The 19,001-nt window shown below is 45.0% G+C and overlaps 1 pseudogene; it reads right to left on the reverse strand.

Moving 5' to 3' along the window:
• Window positions 1-3,459: 3,459 nt before the first annotated feature.
• On the reverse strand, window positions 3,460-4,033 carry LOC118664726 (annotated as a pseudogene).
• Window positions 4,034-19,001: the final 14,968 nt, after the last annotated feature.

Genomic DNA, 19,001 nt, shown 5'->3' on the forward strand with positions numbered 1-19,001 from the left:
CTCAAGTGCAGTGACATTTCAATAATACATGAATTTGTTTTTCACCCAGTGCAGTGCTGCCCTAAACCTAACAGCCTTGACGTAATTTTGGCTGATTGTCCAATCAGAAAAATTTGTTATGCCCCCACCCAGATGGAGTGTTTGGGGCCTCAGGAAGAGATGCGGGCTGTATAGAGCCTTGGCAGTGGTCTGGCAGACCTGAGGGTCCACGCAGAAGACATTCTTCATAACCTCAGTGAGCCTCACTGGGCTGCCTGGCTAGCACCTGGCCAGCAGGAGCTAGGAGCTGTGGTCTAATTTGAACTGTGCACTTTAAGGCAAGTGCATGTGAGCAGAGGGGCGGGGACCACATGAAATGCTGTTTGAGGTTTCCTGTTTGCTCTAGCTCCACTGTTGCTGCTGCTCCTCTGCCGCCACCACCCTCCAAGCCAAAACGAAGTAACATTAGCTCAGGAGGTGAAGTTAGAGCTAAAAGCAGTTGGGTATTTGATAGTTCATCATATTCCAAGTTTTAAACAATGGGCAGCGTATTTCATAATTTTAAACATAGCCTTCAATTTATTAGCAACTTGTTTCTGAAGTGACTATCTTAAAGTGTATCATTATGTGCATATTTTTAGCTTCTAAAGCTATTACCCAAGTCTGTTCATTGTGAATATAATTTGGATGTAAATATTACAAAACCTTTTGTTTTAATCAGAAAGCTTCCCTCCATCCGCAGTGCTCTACTTCCTTCCATTCTAAAGCTGTAACCTATTCCAGTTGTGGCTAGGACATGAGATAAAACAACATATTTTCTTCTTAGTACCTGTGATTCTTTGGAGTAGAAAGTGTGTGAATATAGTGGGAGTAAAAAACAAAAGCAAAACCCAACAGTGTGGGCTCTGCTCACTCACAGGACATTTCATCATCTTGCTGCTCCAGCTGCTCTGCCCCACGTTGCAGGGGAGAATTATTAATGTTAATAAATAAACCCTGCCGTCACTAACCCTGAAATATGAAAGCTGCCCTTTCAGAGTCTTCTCCACTGCCATCCACTCCTGCAAGTGGTGTTTCTGCCTTTGAGACGAGTAGACAGTTCACGTGGAAACCGTTGCTGTCTGCTTTCACACACCAGCAGGAACGTGACGATCTCATCCTCTCTAGATAATGATACTTATCTCTTTGAGGTGCTTCTGGGCCACTAAAGAGAATTTCATGTTTGCCACGGGGCCTATATTTTAAGTTAGACTACCTTAACCCCCCTAATTTGATGTCAGTCTTTCTACTCATTTTCTGGTGGTGTGGGGAAAAGACAAATCAAATAGAAAATCTGAAAATATGGATTATTGTATATGTTGAATATTAACAATTAAGATGTACTGGATTTATTTCCCAGCATGATTTAAAATAACCTGTAAAAAAATTCTCAAACTGGGGAAAAATATTTTTTTTTCTAACATCTTTGATTAACATTAACCACCCTAATTAATTTCTTAGGAAAGATCTCACCAGCTTTATTACCTTTTGACATAATTCTAATTATAAAATATACATAATGAAGTTTATCATTTTAAACATAAAATGTAGTAGCATTAAGTACATTCACAATGTTGTTTAATCGTCACCACTGTCTATTTCCAGAGCATTTTTACTATCCCAAACAGAAACTCTGTACCAATTAGGCAATAACTCACCATTCTCCCCTCCCCTCAGCCCTTTGCAACTGCTGTTCTTTCTATCTCTAGGAATTTGCCTATTCTAGATATTTCATATAAGTGAAATCATACAGTATTTGTCCTTTTGTGTCTGATTTCTTTCACTTAGCATAATGTTTTCAAGTTATATCCATGTTATAGATTGTAGGAATGTCATTTCTTTTTATGACTGAATATTATTCCCATGATATATATACTAGTATGTTTATCCATTTACCCATTGATAGACACTTGGGTTTTAGCTATTGTGAATAATGTTGCTATGAATGTAGGTGTGTATAAGTTTGAACCCCTGTTTTCAATTCTTTTGGGTATATATCTAAGAGTGGAATTCCTGGGTGATATTTTAATTCTCTGTTCAACGTATTAAGGAACTGCCAGACTGTTTTCCACAGTGGCTGCTCCATTTTCCATTCCCACCAACAATGCATGAGGGTTCCATTTTCTCCACAGCCTCACTAATACTTTTTTTCTGTTTGAATAATCAGTGTGCAATGGTCTCTCACTGTGGTTTTCATTTGCATTTCCTTGATGACTAATGATGTTGAGCATTTTTTCATGTGCTTATTGGCTATTTATGCATCTTTGGAGAAATGTCTAGGTTCCTTGCCCATTTTGTGGTAGGGTGGTTTGGGTGGGGTTTGTTGTTGTTTTCTGGTGTGTTGAGTTATAGGAGTTTTATATATTCTAAATATTAATACCTTATCAGATAGGTGATTTGCAAATATTTTTTCCCATTTGTGGGTTGTCCTTTTACTCTGTGAATGTTTACCTTGTTACTCTAGTGTCTGTTAATGCACAAAAGTTTTTAATTTTGGTGAAGTCAATTTTTTTTTTCTTTTATTGCCTGTGCTTTTGGTGTCATACCTAAGAAATCATTGCTTAATCCAAGGTCATGAAGATTTTCAGCCATGTTTTATTCTAAGAGTTATATAGCTCTTAAATTTGGGTCTTTGATCCATTTTTTATTTTTATTTTTTTTTAGCAGTGATATACTATTGTTTACTTTGTTGAGTCAGAGGGCTGTAAGAAATAATTTATTGCCAAAGATAAAGATATCAGACCAACAGAAAGGTGCTTTAGAAGTTCAGTTACCCCGGGTTTATTTAAACTAAGAGGAAAAGGTCATAACGTTTCCATGCAATACATAACTGGTTCTTTAAGTAGGGACAGGTAACAGGAAGAATTAAGGAATGCTGCACTTGTCATCCATATAAAACACCAACATTTTGAGTCATGCATAATTTAAAGAAATGTTTCCAACACTTTTCAAAATAGTTGTCGCCAATACATGGAGGCATGCCTTAGGTGGTCATAGGAATGCAGTTTAGAAAAGAAAGAAAAAAAGTCATACTGGCCCTGGCTGGTGTGGATCAATAGGTTGGAACGTCCCGTGCACTAAAAGGTGGTGGGTTCAATTCCTGGTCAGGGCACATGCCCAGATTGTGGGGTTTGATTACTGGTTGGAGTGAGTGTGGGAGGCAACCTGTCAATGTTTCTCTCTCTCTCATCCTATTTCTAAAATAACTAATTTTTTTTTTTAAAAAAATCACACTAGAACTACTCAATTTCTTCAAAATTACTGTGCAAGAAAAACAACATTCAGCTACCATACTAATTTTACCCAACTTCTATACAGTACCTTGACTTAAATCCAAGAGCAAAAGTTAAGACTCTCCTCTGTTTTTGACAAACAACTGCACTTAGGTGACTTCCCCCCACCTCCCCCCTGGGTTTTACAATTTAGGCCTTTTAAATTGTTTTATTTAAAAGAAGGCAGGTTTTGTGCTTTTATACTGATGTCACCAGTGTTAATATTTCTTGGGATCTCAGGAAGATTCACATTCTTTACTGCTAATACAGCATGGGCTAGAGCTCCCGCCAAGCCAGCCTCAGATTTCTCCAGTTTATTTTGTGCATCAATTTGTGTAACAATCTCATTTATGTTGGTCTCATTCATGTTGGTCCCCCATCACTATTTCTGCAAGAATATTGTGAACCTCGCTTACATAGAAAATTAAATCCAGTTCACAGACATTTTCAAAAACTGTCTAATGTTTCCACAAATACTTGAATTACATCTAAAATGCCAAGTTCACTTTCTGAAGACTCCACACAGAAGACAAAATATAACACTGCGTAATGTCTCCAAATCAGTTTGTTGTCAGCTCCAATTAATAATCCTCCTCCTAGGAAATTACAAACATGTGCATCTCTCTTGGATACCAAATGGAATGTCTCCCTGATGATTCGTTGTGTTTCTTCACTGGAAGGCCTGTAGAACTTGGAAAGCCCAGCTTCCTGTGGTTGTTGAAGATGAGCATGGCCTTGATCATGGCTGAGCCAGGCTGGCCGGGTGGGCGCTGGTGGCCAGGGCGGGGGCAGGAGCCTCACCTGGGATCTTGGTGGGGATCCTTCCCCATCCACCCCTGATACATTTTTTTTCTTTCATTAACTTTGGTATATGGTGTAAGGTAAGGGTCCAACTTCATTCCTTCATGTGTGGGTACACAGTTTCCCCAGCACCATTTGTTGAAAAGATTACCAGCTTTATTTATGATGATAGATTGAGCTATTCTTTTCTTTTTTCCTGCCTCACCTGACACTGGCCACACAGTTTGGAGACGGAACGCTTGCAAACTGCTTCTTCCCCTTCATATTGCCTGGCTGGTGAAGATCCACCTTCATTCCTTCAGTAATAACAACACTTATGCTCCCCATGGGTTCTATGATTCTTGCTACCAGCAATTAGCCTTCATATCCCTGTCTTCCCCATGAGGCTGGTAGGTGGCTTTGAGAGTTGGTGAGACAATGTTTACAAAACACCTAGCACTGTGCCTACCACTCAGCAGGGGGATCAGTTATGCCCTTCCTTTCCAGGCAATAGCTCCTGACTCTTCATGACTTAAGCAAAAAGTGAAATTTATAGAAAGGCCATTAAAAGCTCACAGACGAATAGGAAGGCTGGAAAGCCAGGCTTGGAAATGGGTAGGAACCAAGGTCATTTGAGGAAGGGCCTGTCCTTTCTTGCTTCATAGTGGGGCAGACACCAAAATTTAGTGAAGCACCAAGAGTATATACATAATGCTGTATAAAAGATTCCCCAGAGGAAATCAGGGACCATTAGGAAGAGAGAGTCAAAGATGAACAACAATTTATGGCAACTGTTTGCAATAATTCATCTGGTTGGTTTCCCAACATCCACATCCTTTTCATTCATACACTCCCCAAAATGCTCCTGCCTCACATAATGCATTAGCCTCTCCCCAGAAGGAGACAATAAGAAGTGTTGTCAACTTCTGTTCTAAGTCCAGGATGGCTCTGTGATGTATATATGTATGTGTACATATATATTTTTTTCTGAACAATCTGAGAATTCATTGGAAACATTGTGCTTCTTTACCTCTGAATACTTCGATGTGTATTACCTGAGAGCAAGGATGTTTTCTTACATAACCACAGTACAATTATTACAATCAGGAACTATAATAACGATAAAATACAGCTACCTAATCTAAGCCCACATTCAAATTTTATCAATTACCCCATAGCTCCTTTTCCCACTCCAAGGTTCAGCCCGGGATCGTGCATGGCACGCAGTTGTGTTCCTTTAGTTTCCTCATTATGGGACAGTTCCTCAGCCTGCCTGCATCTTTAATGATGTTGCCACTTTTGAGTAGAGGCTGGTTATTCTGAGAATATTCCTCAATTTGCGATTGTCCAGTGTATTCTCATTATTAGTTTCATATTACACAATTCTGGCAGGACCAGCACAGAACTAATGCCATGTCCTTAGTGCATCACATCCGGAGGCACTTACCTGTTTGTCCCATTACTGGTGATGTGATGTTTGATCTCTCAGATAAGGTGATACCTGCTTTTTCCTCCACTGTGAAGTCATTGTTTTCTTCCTTGTAATTAATGTGTAATTTGTGGAGAGATTGAGTCTAAATAGTCTATTCCAGATCAAATTTTCACGCATCAGTATTTTCCAGCTCCCGTCTTTATATTCTACTATAAGGAAAGACTTTCCCTTTTCCAGCTTTCAGCTCTTTGAAAATTAACACGGGCCCAACATATTCTCACCCCATCTCTGACTCACCCCTATTCTCAGTTCACTGTTAGTCCCCATTCTAGTCCTGAGCCTTACCTTTGACTGACTGCTATCCATCTGACTCCAACCCCATCTCTGGACTTCACCGCTCCCCAAGTTTTCCTGTCTCCTTCACCCCACCCTGTTTTCTGCCTAGAGTCTGGACAGTATACCCTGGCAGGTAGAGTGGATATTGATAGTCTGTTATCAAGAGCATTTACCTCAGAGAACATTATATCAATCTTCTCCTCCTTTTAAGTACTTTATTACATCTTTATAGATTTCTACTATTTCCCATCAATCTTAAAAGTTATAGACAGCCCTAACCAGTTTGACTCGGTGGATAGAGCGTGGGCCTGTGGACTGAGGGTCCCAGGTTCGATTCCGGTCAAGGGCATGTACCTTGGTTGCGGGCACATCCCCAGTAGGGAGTGTGCAGGAGGCAGCTGATTGATGTTTCTCTCTCATCGATGTTTCTAATTCTCTATCCCTCTCCCCTCCTCTCTGTAAAAAAATCAATAAAATATATATTTTTTAAAAAGTTATAGACATACTTTCATTGTTAATCTTAGTATCATTGGCTTTTCCAATAGTCAAAATTAGTTGGGGGTTTTTTCTTAAAACATGAGTCCTGGTTTTACTTTTTTTAATACTTTATTCTAAAATGTAGTTTTCAAAAATATACAATCCAATGACTTTTTTGAGGGAGAAAAAATAGGAATTAAGGAGTGGGCTGAATGTTCATTTATTTCATCCATTCATATATAAAACTCATATGGTGAAACCTTAATCTCTAATATGATAGTATTTAGAGATGGGACCTTTGAAAGGTAATTAGGTCACAAGGGTGGAGTCCTCATGAATGGGATTAGTGCCCTAATGAGAAAAGGCCAGAGCTGGCCAGCTCTCTCCACCATGTGAAGACACAAGAAGTTGGCAGTTTGCCACCCAGAAGAGAGCCCTAACCAGAACCTGACCATGCTGGCACCTTGATTGCTGACTTCCAGCCTCAGAACTAGGAGCAATGAATGTTTTATGTTTATAAGCTGCCTTTGTTATAACAGCCCATCCTGACTAGGACAGGAAGCAAGAACAGCAAAAGTACAATTAAGCCTGAAGTAAGGCTAGTATATAGAATGCATGTCATGTGGGCATTGCTTGGTTTGGGGTATCCTTGTAGCCATGCGAAAGGAGTTTTATCATTAACTTGTCATCTTTATTCATCAAATAGCAATACATTTTAAATTCCCCATACTGAAGTAACAAAGTTAGCTACTGAAAATGTGGGATATTTTTACCATTTTCCAGTGCTGGGTGGTTCTGTCCCTGGCCTTACATTGTTTCCTCACATGCAAATGCTGACCGGTACTCAGCTGAAGATTTGCATGGACCTCTGCCGATCTCTAGAGCTCTTTCCCTCTTCAGCTTTCTCAAAGACTCTCCTGAGAATTTCAGTGGCCTTGGCTTCCCTGGACTCCCAACTCTATCGGCTCAATGCATTGAGGCTACCAGGCCCCATGTCCCCAGGGAGGATGCTGGAGCACTCATGGGGCTCATGTTTTATATTTCCCTTCTCTCAGGAAGGATCCCTGTGTCTTGCTGCCTGGTTGTCCAATGTCCCCAAGAACTTTGTTTTATATATTTTGTCTGTTTCCTTAATTGCTTCATGTGGAAGGATAAATCTAGTCCCGGATAGTCCATCTAATTGGAATCTGAAGTCCCTTGCTTTTTTAATATTTTTAAAAATTATTTATTTTGTTAATTCTCACTGGAGGATATTTTTTCCATTGCTTTTCAGAAAGAATGGAAGGGAGGGAAGGAGAGGGGGAGACAGAGAGAGAGAGAGAGAGAAAGAGAGAGAGAGAGAGAGAGAGAGAGAGAAAGAGAGAGAGAGATGAAAGAGAGAAAGATGAAAGAGACACATCGATTGGTTGCCTCTTATACATACCCCAGCCGGGACTAGGGATTGAACCTGCAACCCAGGAATTGAACCCATGACCCTTTGGTGCACAGGCTGACGGTCTAACCACTGAACACACCGGCTAGAGCTGAAGTCCCTTGCTTCTTGACAACCCCACACTCTTAAGTCCTAGCCCAATGGACCAACCTGTGATCAGAACTCTCAGGAAATGCTGCGTCTTCTGGACAACACTTACATAAAAATATCCTAATGAGCCGAACCGATTTGGCTCAGTGGATAGAGCGTCGGCCTGCGGACTCAAGGGTCCCAGGTTCGATTCCGGTCAAGGGCATGTACCTTGGTTGCAGGCACATCCCCACTGGGGGGCGTGCAGGAGGCAGCTGGTCGATGTTTCTCTCTCATCGATGTTTCTAACTCTCTATCCCTCTCCCTTCTTCTCTGTAGAAAATCAATAAAATATATTTTAAAAAAATATATCCTAACGAAAACTCAGTGACATTTTGTTTCTTCTCATTGCCTCCACGTTGGATGTCCTCAGATCTGCAGTGACCTGGGAAAGGAGATTTTGTATTACTGCAAGATCAATTATAGTATCAGCTTTTCATGTTAACTGAACCCAAGACTTCTTTTATTTTCTAGAATATAGTCATTTTTGTTGTTTATCGTGTCACATTTGTAAGCAATGTTTGTCATGTAAACATGTTTGCATCTCATGTGGATAATATATGGAATATATATATATTTACTAAATATATTCAATTCCCCAATATCTGGAGACAAGTAAACTATAATGATGACAGAAAAAGACAATGCACATTAGAAAAAAAATAAATTACCTGGGAATCAATAACAAGTACCTACAGATTGGAAGGCATAGGTATCTCTTGTTTGCACTACCTGGAACAGAAGACCCCATGCTGGATCTACCATACCTAGGAATGGCCCCTCCCATGCCAAACATAAATACAACTTACCCAAATAGAGCTTGATTTCTCAACCCACAGCCCCTCTGGAAAGCAAGGCAGTGACCTATCGTCTAGGAATGGCGTCTGCATGGCCAGAGATCCTGTTCCAGTCAGCCACGTGAGACCGTGGAATTGGGTTCAGAAGGGCTGAGGCAATGGAAAGCGCTTGGCTATGTCCTGAATTTCAAAACAATGGGCTCAGCTAAGAAACCACTTGGCTGTTTTCATCCCAAAATCCTTTACAGCATTTATACCTTTGGATGATGGTTGTAGAAGAGTCAACATGTAGCATGTAATTTTAGCTAGACAGACAATGCCTCAGGGTTACCTCATTCAAGGTATAACAGCTCCAGCCTTATCCACGGGCAGCCATTGCTGGTCACTTTCAAGATGCCACCACATTTGTGACTCAGCTTTGTTGCTACTACTCCTGATGGGCTCTCTCCGCAGACCTTTATTCCAGTTTCCCTCAAAGAGAGGGTCTGAGGGGCTGGCCAGTTAACATGGATTCTCTAGTCCTGCTGAGCTGACCTCCCTCTCTGGGCCACAGCCAGCCTGTGAAACAGCTGCCTTAGACTCAGGGACCAGCCTTTGACCTTGGGCAGCAAGGTCACGTGGCATAAGGCCAGATCACCTGTGAGCGTGACAGGCACTCAGTCCCATCACAAACACCGCAGGAGTGGACGGTTTTACTTAACATTTCCAACGGTACATGCAGGCCCCTGAGCGAACCTCTGTAGAAGATAAAGATGTGGGAAAGACTTCATTCCTGTCCTGAGGAACAGTGTTAGATGTTGTACAACAAGCATGTCAAACTCGTGGCCGGTGGGCTGCACGCCTCTTGCCGTGAGTTTGACACGCTTGTTGTACACAGTTATGAGACAAGCCTGTGAATGAACAGGGACTGGAAGAATGGCAATGTCCAGCTGATGCAGAATGTTAGTTCTTCCCCCAGCCAAGCCTTCACTCAATTGCTCAACTTCGGGCTTCTCCCTATTAGAACTCAGTACATGATAGTTGTTAATGTGGAGACAGCAAAGCCCCATCCTGGAACCTCCCAGGCCTGCTGAGTCCCACCCAGTTCTGCTGGACCAAGAAGCGCTGGAGAGCATGCACAGCCAGTCTGTGATGCAGCTGCTCTTTTGCAAATGGGGGAAAGCACAGCCGGAGCCGGTTCCACAGAGCTGCCACTGTCATTCCAAACCACCCCTAACTGCTCCCCCAGGCAGGCACTTTGGCTGGGCTAATGGGAGGCATTCAACAGGGACTTGAGGAAGCTTAGAGTGCATTCAGTCCTCCAGTCACCCCACCCTCTGCTTGTCAGCAGGTCAGCTGACACCATTCTTTCATGGCCCCAGCTCCCATGTCTGCCTGGGAATTTGTGGATTCAGATGAACTTCTCTTGCTGGGTTCTTCTCGCCACCTTCACTTTCTTTAAAGCCATAACCGTAGTGGTTACCTGGAGGTCTTCCTGAACAGCAAGTAGCTGTGTTTCCCTGACTGTCCCCAGCCCCTACAGAGCCAGCCGTTGGTCCCCATGGGCAGGGGGAAGGCTCACATGGGGACTCCCTCCCATCGCTTTGCTCGCACAGTGAGCGCTTGGCCTCAGATGTATGATTCCCAGGCCACAGCGAGGGAATGAATAGCAAGGAATATTTTTATGTAGCTCTGCAAACGCTGCTTGTAAATCCCATTGGAGTCTTGAGTTTAAATTAGCCCCAATTAATCTTTTCACCACAAAAGCTCAAGATCACCAGGTAGTAAGCATGACTTTGGAAAAGTCACCTTTGAAATGTAGGTAGGAGGCTCTCAGCTGTTGGGAAGCACAGAACCAGCACTGTGGTCTGGCCTCCTGTGGAACTAGGAGCAAGGGCAGAGGGCTGGGCCATCCTCAGGGGCTGCCCCACTGCCCAGGGTTGCAAACATGAATTATATCCCTGTGACTAGATTTGGCCTAATTTCTTATTTTTGATCCATGACTTTTGAGTGTGTGTGTTTTAATGAAGGGGGTGGGGGGTGGGGGGTAGACAGTGTTTTCAGCTGTGGCCAGGGTGTAACACCAAGTCTCATAGGTTAGTTAGGGAAGGGGAGTTGTTGCTGATCATCAAGCTTTCCATCCACGGGCAGGTATCTGGTCCTCCCTCATGTCCCTACTCCTTCCCAGGTGTCCCACATCACAAGTCACTTTATTCCAAAATCCTTGACTTGCTAAGTCCTTTCTAAATGTCCAAGAGATAGAAACATGGCCAGGGAATGGGCATTTTCACAAACTCCTCAAAAGCAATGTAGGCCACAGAAGGGCTGGTGGGGAAGTGTGGGGGGCGGGGGGACCTGATTTCTAAAGTAGGGCTGTTAAATCCTCCAGAACTGGCTTCTTAGCAAATGCATTGTTCTCGAAGAGACCAGAGAACCTGCCAGGGACTCATGTACCTCTCATCATCCTACCGCCCAGAAACCCCGAAGGAAAGAGACACGCAGCTCAGAGTCACTTGTATTTGAGTTATGTCATTTGTTCATCCACGATGAAAGTTACTTACTAATCACTCCCTTATCTCTTCTAATTCACTGAAGGGGACTTCCCAACCTCTTAATCCAGAATGGTAGGTCTCCTGAGCCAGGTAAAGAAGCAGTCTTTTTTTTCCAAAGGAAAGAGACCTGCATGGAAGCCCACAGAAGCAAGAAACACATAAAACCATTTTCCAGCCCTGCACCATTCCGTCCTCCAAGATACGGGACATGACAGCTTAGCGGGACTTGCCCAAAGAACATGGTGACTCTTTCCCACAACCACTTTGCACAGCGCCAGACAAAGCAAGTCAAACTAGCACACCACATGACTGGCATGTGTGTCCCCTGGGCCAGGGACTACGCTAAGCGCTCCCATGCAGCATCTCCTCTAAATCCTCCAGATAACACTGTGAGGTACACGTGACAATCACCTACCACTCAGATGAAAAACAGAGGCTTTGCGAAGGGGCCTGACCTGCACGAGGTGCACCACGCCTCCCAGTTAAGCCCTCAGATCCACTCTGCTAACCACTCTGTGGTCCCCACGGGCAATCTGCTAAGTGGATGAGCCACAGCCCTTGCTTCCTTACCGTAACCTCAATTTGGCACTAGAGCAAATGCCACAGTGGGTCTACTAAGCACCGACCCCCAGAAGCTTCTGCAAGAAGCCCCTTCCTTCCCCCAGAGCCCTACCGTGGACCCCACACAATTATGTAAAGCTAAAGAGAAGTGAGCTGCAGATTCCTTTGTTCCCGGTTAAATTCCATTTCCTTTTCTATTGTCTAAGGAGCCTTAGTGATGTAACATTACACCCAGCTTATCCTGCTTTCAAAAGGAAAGGTCCATGGAGGTTGGCAAATTACCATTCACAGCTCCGAGAATGATAAAGTCACAGGAGATGAGTGGAAACGGTGCACCTGGTGGCAGTAATTACAGGCTTGGGCAGGGAGGAAAGAAGGGGTGAGGGCAGGCCAAATACAGCTGGGTGTGGGAGGCTGGCAGGGAGGGGGGAGAGGGGGGCGAGCCTGTGGAGGAACGGAAACCAGGCAGGGAGGAGGTTACATCACCTCCCGCCCCAGCCCTGCCCCTCCATATTTTACTCCTTACCTTGGGTTTCATTTTTTATCTGTGTGGGTTTTTGGGGTGTTTTGTTTTTTGGTTTTTTTTTGCCTTTTATCTCCAATCTCTTTGTCCATCGTCCCACACCAGCACCAGATGGCCTGTGAGGATCAAAATAAAACCTCTTGAGGCCTCCTCATGTCAAACAATCCATGTTTTGCTCCTTCATTTGGGTTCTCTGATCTGTAACATGTGTGAGAACCTGCCAGGAACACTCCAGGAATTTACTACAGAGACACGACTGAAGAGACTGGAAAACAGGAGTCATGATGTCTACTATCCCCCAAACTTTCTAAAAAAGGGTCAGATAATAAATATTTTAGACTTTGAGGTCCATACAGTTTTTGTTGCAACCACTCAACTCTGTTGTTCTAATGCAAAAGTAGGTAGTTGATACATAAACAAATGGGTGTGACTGGGTTTCAATAAAATTTTATTTATAAACCTTTACCCCTGAGGCCATAGCCTGCTGACCCTGGTTTATAGACTAAAGTTCTAGAGTCTAGGTCTTCTTGTCTTTAGTCCTGAGTATTTAGAAACAAGCTTTTAGAATTAAAATATATATATATATATTCAAGTGTGACTCTTACATGTAAAAGTCAGATTAATTTGCTATTGATTTTTAAAATCTACCTTTGAACCAAGAATGTCCTTCTTCCTTAGTCCTACCCTAAGGGGAGGTCTTACAGGAAGTCCCCATGGATGTTTGAATGTCAAGAGAAAGGTTATGGGGCCCTAACCGGGTTGGCTCAGTGGATAGAGCGTCGGCCTGTGGACTGAAGGGTCCTGGGCTCAATTTCGGTCAAGGGCATGTACCTTGGTTGCGGGCACATGCCCAGTAGAGGGTGTGCAGGAGGCAGCTGATTGATGTTTCTCTCTCATCGATGTTTCTAACTCTCTATCCCTCTCCCTTCCTCTCTGTAAAAAATCAATAAAATATATTTTTAAAAAATAAATAAGTAAGTAAAGAGAAAGGATATGGGTAAAGGGATTAGAAAATAGTTCAAAATCATATTTCTCAGCTACACTATAACACAATTCTTACCTAATTGTGGTTGGGAAGATTAATTTAAAAAGGGTATTTTGTATAATGTGCTCACGTTGTCCGGTTCCATAAACGCCCATCTCTGTCATCCTAGGGTCCACACTGCGATGTCATGTGAGCAGCAGCTGGGAGACCCACTGTCTCCAGTACCTGCACTCAGCAGCTTATATTGAGTTGAAATGCATTCTCTTTTCCATTAAAAAAAAAAAAATGCAAATTTTCCCCAAAGGAGAAATGTTGAAACTCTCAGCTTTCCCTTCAGGCCCCAGGAGAGAAAACTGAGGGCCAAATCCTCTGGGAAGGAGCCCACTGGTTTGAAAGGGGAGCAGGGTCCCGGCAGGAAGGTGCTGCTTGTCCACGTGGGAGGAAAGGACACTGAGCAGCAAGCGGAGGGCCACGGTCACTTCCTCCGGCTGAGCCAGGACCTTCTTGGGATAAAGTGATAGAAATGTAGCCCGGCGAGGCGAAAGGGGGACTTGTGAGTTCAGAGTTAGACGGAACAACTGACTTAGAAGCTGGGCCTCAGGAACAACGGGCCCTGGCACCTGCACGCTCGCCCTGGCCTCCTCCATCCTCCATGTGGGCAGAGCAGCTTCCTCCTGTGGGAGGCAGATGGCTGCTGCAGCTCCCGAGCCTCCTCCCTCCTCCACCGCCACTGGGCGGGCGGAGAGTCCCTTTCCACTTCCAGTTTTAACAGCCCCAGGGATGCCCTGGTCAGTGTGGCTCAGTTGGTAGGGTGTCCTCCCATGAACTGAAACGTTGCTGGTGTGATTCTGGGTCAGGCCACAAGCCTGGGGTTGTAGGCTGGATCTCCAGGATGGGGCATGCAAGAGGCAGATCAATGTTTTGCCCTCACTTTGATCTCCCTCTCTCTCTCTCTCTCTCTCTCTCTCTCTCTCTCTCTCTCTCTCTCTCTCCTTTCCTCTCTTTCTAAAGATCATTTTTTTTAATCTGAAAAATAAAAATAAAACCCCCAAGAAAGGACTCCAATTGGCCAAGCTCCAGCCACGCTGCTACCAGCCAATGGTGGTCACAGCTGCTCCCACTCTCACCACGCGGATGAGGGAGGCAGCAGGCCTCGGTGGGTCAGGATGCCCCGTCCCTTCCCCTGCACAGGCCCCGGACAGCAATGCTTTGTGCTTGTCACATATGAAGTTGTTTTTTCCCATGTTGACACTAAGCTGACAGATCTCTGTTCTTCTCAGGCAAATTCTGCATTTTAGGTTGAAATCTTGGAAACCTGACTGTCCTTAGGAAAGTGTTACATGAACCTGTCTTGTGTGATTGGTTAGCTCTGCTGGCCAGTGAGCTGCGCTGAGCCCGCCCTTCCTGGCGATGTACTTTGTCCCCATCACGCTCTGTTTCTTCTCATGGTCACTGAGTCGGCCCCATGCAGCCCCTCAGCACCCAGCCTGCTGTCCCTGGGGCAGAGGATCTAATGTCAGTGGGACATGATTCCCTTCACGCTGAAGGTGGATATTAAATTTTTTTACTCAGGCTCTTGTCAAGGAAAACATAGCTGCCTGCTCTCAAAGGCACAGAAAATGCCCCTTCCTATATCAGCAGCTGTCGTGTTCACCGACACCCAAGGCCCGTCTGTCCCCGGGCCTCCCAGGCGCTTTTGTCAAGGTCAATTCAGCTGATCTTTTTCCGTGATAACCCAAAGAGGATTAAGCTAACATCTGACCTTTAAAGAACTTTATCTTTGGGGAACCAGGCTAATTAGAAAATTAAAAGGCTGCTTTTTAAGAATATTTAGACCACAGCCTAGGGAGAACATGAGCACACTGCTTATAGCAGCAGAACTATCCCTAGAAAAATGCCATCAGCAAGCTAAATATACCATCACACGGATGAACTTACTGTGTGGATTCTGGCATCAAACAGAAGTAGGTCCGATTTGGACTCCACCGCTTTCTAGTTGTGAGACTTCAGTCAAGTGTCTCACCTTCTCTAAGCACTGTTTCTTCTTTGTAAAATCTATAATAATCTATAATAATAAAAGCATAATATGCTAATTAGACTGGACGACCTTCCGACCTTCCGGACGAAGCCAGGGCTGCAAGGGAAGCCCGGGTCCCAGGTGCCAGTGGGAAGCTGGTGCTGGCAGCCGGGGGAAGGATGAACTTGGTGTGCATCGGGCCTCTAGTGAGGATAATAATAGTAACCACCCCGGGAGGTTGTTGAGAGGATTAAGTGAGATCGTACAGGCAAAGCTCTGTCATTTAAGTTAAGCTATTAATATCACTGTGAATGTGTTTAATTTTTAAAATTTAAAATTTTGCTTTACTTACTGGCCCCATATGTTGACTGTTCAATGGGAACTCCCTACATTGGCTGGTTCTCACTGTGCACAGAACTCAGACTAGCGCCGGTGCAGCAATGCCAGCACCCAGCTGCCTTGTACTTGGCCAGATAGATACCATGATGGTGACTCTACTATTAGCAAAGCCGTCCTGAGGAAAGAGTCACATGAGAATAGGAATGGTAATGTTGTCCAGAAAAGGCAGGAACATTCCTGTTCCTAAATTCTGCAAATACTTTTTCATTCAAGGACATATCAATCATTGTTAAATATTTTCATCCAAAGCCGTGTTCTTTTTATATTTTTAAAATTATTTTTTATTGACTTCAGAGAGGAGAGGAGAGGGAGTGAGAGATAGAAACATCAATGATGAGAGAGAATTATTGGTCAGCTGCCTCCTGTACGTCCCACACTGGGGATTAAGCGTGCAATCTGGGCATATGCCCTGACCGGGAATTGAACCGTGACCTCCTGGTTTAAAGGTCAACACAACTACTAAGCCACACTCAAAGGGCAAAGCCATGGTTTTGTTGGTTTTCTTTTCACTGGTTTATGATGGCTGAAGTTATCTCTTTTGCATGTTGACAAATGTCATAAAGCCATAGAGACTGTGAGATGGTATGACATGTGACCATGGAGTCTTACGGGGAGAGAGCTTATTCCAGTTTCAAAGGCCTCTAGCCCTTTGTGCCTCAGGCCTGGTGCCTGGACCGAGCTTTGACATCACCTGAGCACTTGGCAGAAGCTCTGGCCTCGCCCAGACCTGCTGACTCAGCACCTGCATTTTAACAAAATCCCTGCTCGGTGCTAATGTCCAGTCCAGTCAGAGACGCACTGCTCTCTTCTCAGCCCTAGCTGCACATCAGAATCACCTGGAGAGCTTCACAGAGTACTGGTGCCTGGGTCCTGCCCACAAAGATCCGGACTTAATTGGCGCTGGGATTTTATAAATCTTCCCAGGGGACTGCAATGTGCTACCGAGGTGGAGAACTTGTGCCCCAGAGACAACCTTTCCTCTTCGTCTACTTCAGTGGTTCTCAACCTTCCTAATGCCATGACCCTTTAATACAGTTCCTCATGTTGTGGTGACCCCCATCCATAAAATTATTTTCGTTGCTACTTCATCACTGTAATTTTGCTATTGTTATGAATCGTAATGTAAATATCTGATATGCAGATCTATTTTCATTGTTACAAATTGAACATAATTAAAGCATAATGATTAATCACAAAAACAATATGTAATTATATATGTGTTTTCCGATGGTCTTAGGCGACCCCTGTGAAAGGGGTCGCGACCCGCAGGTTGGCGACCCATAGGTTGAGAACCTCTGGTCTACATAGTCCTACCATGCTTATTTCTCCAAAAGAGAAAACCTCTCTATGTTGTTTATATCAGTGGATGGATGACCATTTTCTGGATAGTGTTACACAATTTGATGATTCACTCTGTTTTAAAAATAACCTTGAGGGCCTTCGCCTGTTTGGCTCAGTGGATAGAGCGTTGTGGGCTCTCCTCCCCTCCCCCCCAAGGGTCAGGGTGGGTGCGGGAGGCAACCAATTGATATGCTTCTCTCTGTCTTTCCCTCTCCCTTTCACTCTCTCTAAAAGATCAATGGAAAAATACCCTTGGGTGAGGATTAACAAAAACTAAAATGAAAAAATAACCTTTAGGAGTGTTTTCTGAGCCTTGGCCAAGGTCTCCGCAACCCTCTGCTATTGTGAAGTCCAGCCCTAGACGCAGTCCTCCAGGGCAGCCCTGAACAGTGCTGACCGCCAGCCTGAAGGACGTCTGTGTCCTTCTGAATGACACGCACTGTGATAAACACAGTCTGGCCATTCTAAAGGGGAGAGGGGGGACTTTAATGGCCAAGCAAAAGACTTCCTCATGCCCACATTCACGCTGGGAGCGAATGAGCCAGTTATACAAGGAGAAAATCTACCTCCCAGCTTTGAGTTTTTCTAAATGGTGCAATCAATGTGTTGTTATTTAACTAAATAATTCATCAGCTTTCTTGCTTCTGTAATTCACGGACAACCAAACTTTAAGGCAGTTTTGCTGATTCAAAATATTTGGCTGTCATGAGCATGAAAGTCACCTGAACCTTAGGCCTCCCAACCTGACGACTCAACTTAGAAGGGTCACCTGGGCTACTGACATAGATGTTTGGGCAAAGGTATCTGTGGTTTTAAAAAGCTAGATCTTCTCACCTTTAATGAAAAAGCCTTGTTAAAATTTAAATTCCCATTCCACGGGTCTGAGTGGGGCCTGAGATTCTACATTTCTGTCTTGAATGCTGCTGGGTCATGAACCACATTTTGAGCGGCAATGCCCTTGAAAATTCTAACCGTCATCCAGTTGAGGAATCAGACTTTGAGGTATCCCACATATGAAATATGAAAAAGCTCATTTTCAAGGTTTATCAACAGCTCCGGGTGTGTCAATGCGAACAGGACGTAGGCTCATGTAAAGTGTTAGGGGGCAAATTCAGCCTCAATCGGTGGGAGAGACCTGGCTGAGAATGTTTAACTGCATCCATGCTTGGCCAGTAAAAGAAGAGAGGGGAGTCTTAGTTCCTTTCTTCCTCTAGTGATCTCTTCTTCAGAGTTCTCCAGCAGGCACAAAGGCAGGAAGAACCATTGCCCTGCATTCCTATTGTTTTAGCTGATGTGTCTGGAGCACGGTGATACATTGATCCTGACGGCTGGCCCGATTCACAATCATACGCTAGCGAAGCCCAATTTGCACTTCGCATTTGCAGAACTGAAAAGCGATGCATTAAAATGGTGCGCACATCACGGACTGTTCTCCTCACTGGACCCATGGAGGGGCGCGCTCTCCGCCTTTGGCGGCCGCACCTGCTCGCAGACCGAGGCCCGCGATGGATGCTTCCGCACGGAGCCCAGCCCGAGGCCAGAGAAAGGCGGGCTGGGCGCTGCAGACTCGGCCGCTGCCTGCTTTCGGGGGCGGGGGGGACGGGGTGGGGGGAAGAGTGGGAGTCCTTAAAAAATAACTTCCTGGCTTAACGACCACGACAGGCGTGTTCACGCGGAAGGGGAAGCGGCGTGGGGGGGCGGGGGACTAAACACAGCAGATGGCAGCTGTCCGCGGCTCTACGGGGCGCGCTGACAACCCCCGGGCGGCCGGCGCTCGGGCTGCGCCAGGGAGGCGCGGGGCTGCGGGCGCAGCTGCCCGCCCCGCTCGCAGGCCCCGGGAGTGCGGGGTCACCGCTCGGCCGCGCTCCCGGCCCCGCACGGAGCCCCGGCAGGACGCGCGGGTCTAACTCCCCGGCGGGGGCTGCGTGGCGGGAGCGGCCGCTCGGCCGCACCATCTGCCTTCCACGCCCA

This window comes from Myotis myotis, unplaced genomic scaffold, assembly GCF_014108235.1.
Source record: "Myotis myotis isolate mMyoMyo1 unplaced genomic scaffold, mMyoMyo1.p scaffold_m19_p_1, whole genome shotgun sequence".
NCBI lineage: Eukaryota > Metazoa > Chordata > Mammalia > Chiroptera > Vespertilionidae > Myotis > Myotis myotis.